Below are 8452 nucleotides of genomic sequence, written 5' to 3' on the forward strand. Positions count from 1 at the left end.
TACCAACTAACAGGTGCGGAGTTGAACTCCGTGAGGTGATGAAGATCCTGTAAGGGGCTGAGCCCCAAGACATGCCAAAGATCCAGTATGAAGTGGTGCGGGGTTGAGCCCCGAGACGTAACTGAAAATCCGGTATGAGGTTGAGCCCCAAGGTGCAAAGGAGATCCGGTATGAGGAGGTGCTGGGGTTGAGCCCCAAAATGTGACGGAGGTCTGGTGTGGAAAGGTGCAGGGTTGAGCCCTGAAGTGCAGTGAAGATCCGGTATGGGGTTGAGCCCCAAGACGTGATGGAGGTCCGGTGTGAAGAGGTGCAGGATTGAGCCCTGAGATGAGGCAGAGGTCCGGAGTGAAGAGGTGCAGGGTTGAGCCCTGAGATGAGGCAGAGGTCCGGAGTGAAGAAACTTTTATGATGCAGTTGACAACTGTTAGTTGAGGCTAAACATGAAGAGACCATGAAACGACAGCAAAGCTAGGCTAGTAGTACAGCGGAGACTACCAGCAGAGTTAGGTTTAGTATTGCAGCAGAGAGTTCAGTAGCAGCACTGGGATCTGTAGTGCTGTCAAGCATCTGTAGCAGGACCGGGCAAAGAGAGTCCATAGCATATATTAAGTACAGCGAGGATCTGGCAGGAGTCCAAGGAAGAACCTGCAGGTAACGTTGCACAGACAACAAAGGTCAGTTAATAATAGACTTTTATACCAGATGCATGAAATCCATTGTAAGTGTTAAAGCATGTGACCCAGACAGAACCAGGTTTAGAAAACCAAGTAATCACAGACCCCAGCAAGCAGACGACTCCCAAGGAATAGAGGATCACTTTAACTCTCTGTATACTCCATGCGATACACACCAGCAGCCCGGAAGGATACTCCAGCGACCACAACGGAACCTTGGCAAGTGTAGTTTATCTTTAAACAGGGATACAGTTCGGGTTCTGACAGAATATAAGAGTGATAGGTTCAACCAGTGGATGGTGCAGTTGTAGCCCAAGGTTGATGGTGGATGAGGCCTCTGGGAGGTCCACAACCAAGACAGGCGGTTGCACTAAAGGTAAAGGAGTGATGGGTTCAGCAGATAGTCCAAGCAGTCGTGGCTCAAGGTGAGCAATGTCAGACAAGAGAGAGACCTGGCAGTCTAGTTGCAGCCTTGAGGGCTGGAAGTACATGGCAAGATGGTGCCCTGAGAGACACATCGCAGCCTTGAGGGCTGGAAGTACTTGGAAGATGGGGCCCTGATGAACTCATCACAGCCTTGAGGGCTGGAGATATTTGGCAAGATGGTGCCCTTTTGGATACGTCACAGCCTTGAGGGCTGGATGTGCTTGGCAAGATGGTGCCCTGGTGGACACGTCACAGCCTTGAGGGCTGGAGGTGCTTGGCAAGATGGTGCCCTGGTGGATACGTCACAGCCTTAAGGGCTGGAGGTGCTTGGCAAGATGGTGGACACGTCAGCCTTGAGGGCTACAGGTACTTGGCAAGATGGTGCCCTGGTGGACACGTCACAGCCGTTAAGACTGGAAATGAACTGAAACCGCAGAGCAGCGGAGATTGTCGCAACTAAGTCACTCAGGCACTGCTGTGCGGCAGGTGATGCTGGATGGTGGGGTGGCAATGAGTGAAGACACAAAGCAGCAGAGATTGTCGCAACTGAGTCCCACTCAGACGCTGCTGTGCAGTTAATGCCACCGGATGGTAGTGAGGCAACTGTGATGTCTGGAGATGCATGCAGCGGAGATAGTTGTTCTGGAAACAGTCCACTCTAACGCTGCTGCGTGATGAATGCTGCCGCCTGGTAACACACCAACTGGAAACTGATGATTCCTGAAACAGCGGAGGTAAGTGATGTTTGCTGAGACCCTTGGACACTGTTGTATGGCAGATGCCGCCGGATGGTGGTACAATATCAAGGTAGTGTAAGCACTCTACAGCGGAGAAAGCCGCGATGACAGACTGGAACCTCAGAAGCTGTAGTGTGGACTGTGCCGCCGAGATGTTATATGGCACAGGACTAGGCAGACTCAAAACTGGAGAAGCTGGAAGCAACACAGCACAAGACCAACGCTATGGAACCGGAAACAAGTGTATGACGCTATCACCAGCATCCGAGCAACGCATCAGCGGGAAAGAAAACAGGAAGAACAACCAATCCAGTCCCGGCAGAGATGACGTAGGCCCAGAGAGAGGATATGATAGGTTCACAGTGCAGTGTTTCCGTCTCCCAGCAACCGGCCTAAGGGAACTGTCAGGAGCACCGTTGTCCAACAAGACGCGGCGGCGGCATGTAACAAACAGTTGATGAATTGATTAATTTTGTGTGGAATGCCAAATTTATCCTCAATTTTGTCCCTCTTTATCATATTTTGGCATGCTTTACATGCTTTCCAATGTCCACAAAGAAAAGAGCCTTTAATAGTGGGTTGTTTCTTAGGTTTTTTGGAAAAGTGGCTCTGTACCAGAATGTTTCTCAGGTTTTTCGCTCTACGCCAGCCAACAGATACCTTAGGTTCCAGACATTTTTGGAGATCTTGATCCAATGTAAAGATATGCCAATGTTTTTGTATTATGAATTTTAAAGCTTCCCATTCTTTACGGAAATTTCCAATAAATCTGATTTTTGTCTGATTTATTTTTCCTTGTATGATCTTTAAATATAAGGGATTTCCTGGGGAGTCTGGCAACTGAAGGATATGCTCTCTTTATAGACCTATTACTGTAGCCCCTCTGTCGCAATCTGGGTGTTATGTTAGTTCCTTGCTTCTTATTTTGAACATATTCTCCGTGGAGCAGTTTCTCCTAATCCTCAAAATTTCTCCTTTTTCGATATTGTTGAGGGGGGAAATTGATTGTCATTTGGTGGTCCGTATCTTCACAGTTATATTGACCTTATGTATCTAGTGCAGTCCCCTTTTTCCCTTTCCTCCCTGTAACTCTATGTTGTCAGGGCCGTAGAGACCTGGGCCCGGGTAAATGAGGGGGCGTGGCCTAATTGTGAGAGGTGTGGCCACACCCCCTTGAAAAAAAAGAAAACTATAACTTTTGCAGCGCCGCAAAGCTGTAAGCCCCCCAGCGCTAAGCAGGGGGAGGAGGGGCGCGATCAGTGTGATCGCTCCCCCCAACAGTCATAGGAGACTGCTCCGGTTGCTGCAGCAGCCGCGAGCAGTCTCACACTGCAGCCCAGCACAAGCTGTGTGCTGAACCACCGTGATGGAGGGGGGACGCGATGCCGGACCCGGACCCTGCCAGGCCCTTCTAGCAAGCCCGGGCCTGGGTAAACTGTACCCACCACCCCCCCTCTTTCAGCACCCATGTATGTTGTATGGTAATAGTCACATAAGGTGGGTCTTTATACACTTCCAATGGCTTTTCCTTTCCCTTTTAAAGTACAGCTTTTTCATATGAGACTTCCCAATAATATGGAGCACCACAGCCAAAGGAAAGATTCACAGCCCTTTATTCCAAGCCATATACAACAGTGACAAAACAAGATAAAAACATAGGGAAGGACGCCTACAAAGGTTTCAGGAATTGAAAAGATGGTATAGATGCTCTGTATCTTCTACCCAGTGGTGTAGCTAGGGGGGGTTGAGCAGGGCATGTGCCCTGGGCGTTGGGTATGCCCAGCAGAGGGGGCGCCGGGCCAGGGCATCGTACCCATACCGTCCACCCCCTTCCCCCTGCCACCATTGCGCCCGGACCGAAGACTTGTCACTCTAATTGTCACGGCCAGGGTATTTCAGCATGGCGCTAGGCAAGTGTTACCTGTGAGGTTGTTGTGGCGTGGGCTGTCTGGTGGCGGAGCTGGTGTCTGGTGGGGGGCTTTGGCTACGCGTGTTGTTGTGTGGGCCTGTTGTCACTCTGCGCTGGTAAGGCCTAGCGGCGTCTCCGTTCCGTTTGGCATGGGCGCCGCCATTTTGCATTCTGGCCATGTGATGTGGCTGGCCAATCCTGGTGAGTCACATGTTCCCTCCGGCCAGTAACAGCACGGCATGGGGTATTTAGGAAGGGTCAGTGCCTTCCTTCTTTGCCAGTGCAACGTGTATCTCAGCCTAGCTGATGGGTAGTTCTCTGTGCTTATCCTGTTCCTGTGAAATTCGCTGTCTGCCAGTCTGCCTGTCAGTTCCTAGCTTCCGCTGGACTACCCCGCTTCCTCCACCACCCTTGCCCATACATGAGTGCCTGAGCCTGCTGACATCCTGCTCATTTGTCTTAGTTCACTACCTGCATACCTGGATATTATTTTCCTGCATCACTACCTGCATACCTGGTTGATTATTCCAGTCTCACTACCTGCACACCTGGACAGTTCTAATTGTTTCTAATTGGACATTAACCCATTACTCCCACCACTGAACTCTAGTGCACGTTTATATATACCTGGACTTTTATTTACTGCCATATTTTATGTCTACTCAAGCACCTATTAAAAAACCTAGTTTTATATTCAAACCCGCTTCTGTGATCGCTCCTGCTACCACCCCGGGTCCACAAACAACCCAGAACATAATGAAATGAGCAGGCAAATGAACATAATGTAATGAGCAGGCAACTGTGCTGACTGTAAGGGGAGCTACAGCAGAAGCGCGCAGCCCCTCCTAGGCAGTCATTCCCATCCTGAGAGCTGCCGGGTGACAGAGTGACTCTTCCTTCCCCGGTGCTCTCTCTGCTCTGCACCCAGGTGTGTATTAGATTTTTTGCCGGGGGGAGGGGGAACTTTAAAAACAATTGATGCCAGTGATGTATTTATTTGTCTGGCTGCATTAGTGTGAAAGAGGTGTGTGTGAGAGACGATGCAGGGGGAGATTGTGTGACTGAAAGACACAGTGGAAACGAGTATGGTTGAACCACTGTTGTATGATGATGACCTTTTTAATTTTCCTACACAAACTGGCATCTTCAGGATGATGTGACCTACATGAATAGTGAATACCGACTGAAGGCACCATCTTCCCAGGGAGCATACATTTCTTCAGAGGTTCCACATTGTGGGAAACCACTGTATAGGTTAGGTGCATATTGAATGGAAAGGAAAGTTCCCAGAGTTACAAGAAATGGGTGGCGTGTCATGTTGGCACGCCCCATTTCAATGGCCATGCCCCTTCGGTATGTGACCACGTCCATTTTTTTGGGCGTGACTTTAGCACGCACATATATTTTGCTATGTGTTTGTGTGTGTGGACGGGGCACCGTTTTTCAACTTTGCCTGGGCTATAAAGCTTATGCTACTGCTCCTACCGCCACCTGGTACTTCCGTAATGCGGTTCTTCCAAAATCAGGCGAACCGCAGGGTCCCAAAGACAGGGCTAGATCTCTAAAGCTGTTTAAAGAAACGTGGTAGCCAAGCCCGGCACTGCGCGGCACCTCTGAAGTGCACACAGTTTGGGAAATGCTGACCTAACTTAAGCCACAAAGCTGCAGTGCAGGATCTCAGGCATGAAAGATACTTCTCAATAAAGCCCCTACAGCAGGTGACAATGGCAGTTGGTGATGTTACAGTTGGCATACACATTATGACATCACACACATGATATACACAGCTGCTGCCTTGGTAACCTCACTTCTCAATACAAGTTGCTTACAGGAGGAGTTCTGAAGAGAAATTTTAAAAATTAAAATAAAGAGAAATCTGCGCCTGAGACAGAAATGTCTCAAGGCAAACAGAGAAAACCTCCTGGCCTTACGGCAGGGTTTCCCCATCTCTGGGCCAGAGATGGGTGATGAGATTTACAATATTATTAAATACCATCAAGAGACTTTCGCGCAGGTCCTCACATTTCATGATGAGATCAATGTCAAATATTATACTGAGGATGAAGTAGTAGAGGCCACTGCCGATGATGAGATTTACAATATTATTATATACCGTCAAGAGATGTTGGCACAGGTCCTCACATTCCATGTTCAGTACTACACTGATGAGGATGAAATTGAGGCCAGCACTGTGACCACCATAGATGAACTTGGCCAGTATACTAATAAAAAGACTCAAGGCACAATCAGGAAACCTCCTGGCCTTAAACTTACAACAGACACCGGCCCAGAGATGGATGATGAAATGTTTGACCCAATCATCAGATACCATATGGAGACTTTTCTGATAAAATTTAACAGCCACATTGACGATGAAGTTACCACCACTGAGAAAATGTCTCAAGACAAAATCAGAAAACCTCCTGGCCTTACACTTATAAAAGACACCTGGCCTGAGATGGGCACTGAAGATAACAGGACTGATGAAATATGACCATGCCTTTAAAATCTACATTGGCAATGAAGAACATGAGACCACATCTGACATCGAAGAGGATGACGGAAAAAAAAGGCCAACTCTGATGAATATGGGACCCACGTGGAACCAGCCAATGAGTGACCGCTACATGTAAAGCGGCCGCTGATTGGCTAGCGGCCCATCAGAAATAACAGATGATTTTGCTCATCTGTCATTTCGCGAGGTGTACGTATATGTAACAGCATATACTTACACATGTTCGGCATGGTTCGGGTAAGTCTATTTGTTGTTTTGGCAAGACCCTGGATGCTACGGAGAGCAGCGCCAGGATGTAGGTGAGTATAGGATCTTTTTTGCAGGTCCATCCACACGGATTTCTGCATTGGACAAGTGGACCAACCGGCTGGTACAAGTAAGTATCTGTGATTGAGGTATGTGTGTAATAAATCTATACTATCTATGGGGTGTGTGTGTTGTGTCTTTATTTAACTATTTATTTTACAGCGGAGGTACTGGTTCCGGCCGCCTGCTGGCACTTGTAGTTCCACAAGTGCCAAAGGGCAGGCATACTGGCACCTGTAGTTCCACTGTAAGATACAATAGTTTACTTCTTTTTTACATTTTATTACCCCCGTACCCAGAGCCCAGGGGTGCGGAGAAGAGCCCAGGGCTTCAGACAAACCCTGGGGTTTCGGGAGAGAGGGGACACATTTTTTGGGGGGGTCCCCACCTCCCCTGAGATCCCCGGCTTGGCCTGTCTGGCTTGGGGTGAGAATGCTTTGGCCCTGGAGAACTGGTAATAAGGTATTCTGGCTGTGGTCGGTTTGAGTCCGGTGCTGGTTTTAAATATAGGGGGACCCCTACGCAATTTTTCCCCCCCTATATTTAAAAACAGCACTGGCCCTGCAGCCTGCTGCTGGTTCCTAAATGATGGTGGAACCCTACTCGTTTTGGTCCCCTTAATTTTTGAAAAAAGGACTGGCTGACAAGTCCGGCGCTGGTTATGCTTTTGGGGGGACCCTACGTAATTGACGTGGGTGGAGATGGAAAAACGCAGGCGTGGCGAGGCGTATTTGGGGCATACATAAATTTTCAGATGCGAACGTCAAATGTGTTCATACCAAGTCATACGTCACTGGCTGATCCTCTTTCCGTTCAACTTGCTCGCACAGCTTGGGGTGTGGATTACTCGACCACAATGGCGATGGCCTTGTCCTCCGGTCCGGGCCTCCTCGATGTTTCATCGATTTATCACGGCTTGTCAGAAAAACAATCAACTTTGAATTGCAAACCAGCTTGTAATGTGTTTTGAAAATAGTTTTTTGGGTTAGCACAAAACCGTACGCAGGTGAAAATCTCAGCTGCTAATTTCAGGATTACACAATCAATTAGCGTACATTTGTAGGAATGTTTTTTTTTTTTTATTTGGGTTTTGTGCTATTGTAACAATAATGTCATCATGTTTGTGTGTATTTTACCATTTTGCTTTGGCCAGGAGAATTTGCATCCTTTTTTTAATTTTAAAGTGTTCCTTAAAGAACCCTTTTTTTAAAACCCATTTTTTTTTTTTTTGGAGGACGTTTTTGGCTTGTGGGCCAGGATTAACTCTAAACCATTTTTTAAATAATGTCACAATACAATGGAGAACATTTGTCAATTTTTTTATTTCATACACACATTTTTAAAGTTTTGTGGTGCATTTTGCAAATACACTTTTTGGGCAGTGTTAGGCAATAATAACTTAAATAATTCTGACAAACATATTACCAGTGTTGGCCAACTTAAACAAACACATTAAAAACAATTCACAAGAAAGGAGAGGGAAGTTTTGGCCCTAAAGGAATATGGGGCAAGCACAGAAGGAGTGTGGGAAAAGTAGCCAGTGCTGTCATCGTTTTTTTCCCCGTTTGGCTGGGGTAGGGTGGGCGCCAGACCGGGTCCGGGATGTCCTCTGGCTGGCCTGTCCAGAGGCAGATGTTGTGGCCTCTGGACTAGGCACAGGGCTAGGCACATTTGGAGGAATGGCTGTTGTTGTGCCCGAGGTGGAGGATCCTGATGTTCCGGCAGGAAGGGAGGTCGGCTCCACCATGTGCTGGCGAACGAGCTGCTCCAGAGCATTGGCTATTCTGATGTTGGCCCTGGTATTTTCAGCCAGGGCCTGACCAATGGTCACATTGGCCGCAGCATTTTGCTCCAGGGCCTCCCGTAGCAGACTGGCGTCCATCCT

This window comes from Taudactylus pleione, unplaced genomic scaffold (genome assembly GCF_031769625.1).
Source record: "Taudactylus pleione unplaced genomic scaffold, aTauple2 ptg000230l, whole genome shotgun sequence".
Taxonomy (NCBI): Eukaryota; Metazoa; Chordata; class Amphibia; order Anura; family Myobatrachidae; genus Taudactylus; species Taudactylus pleione.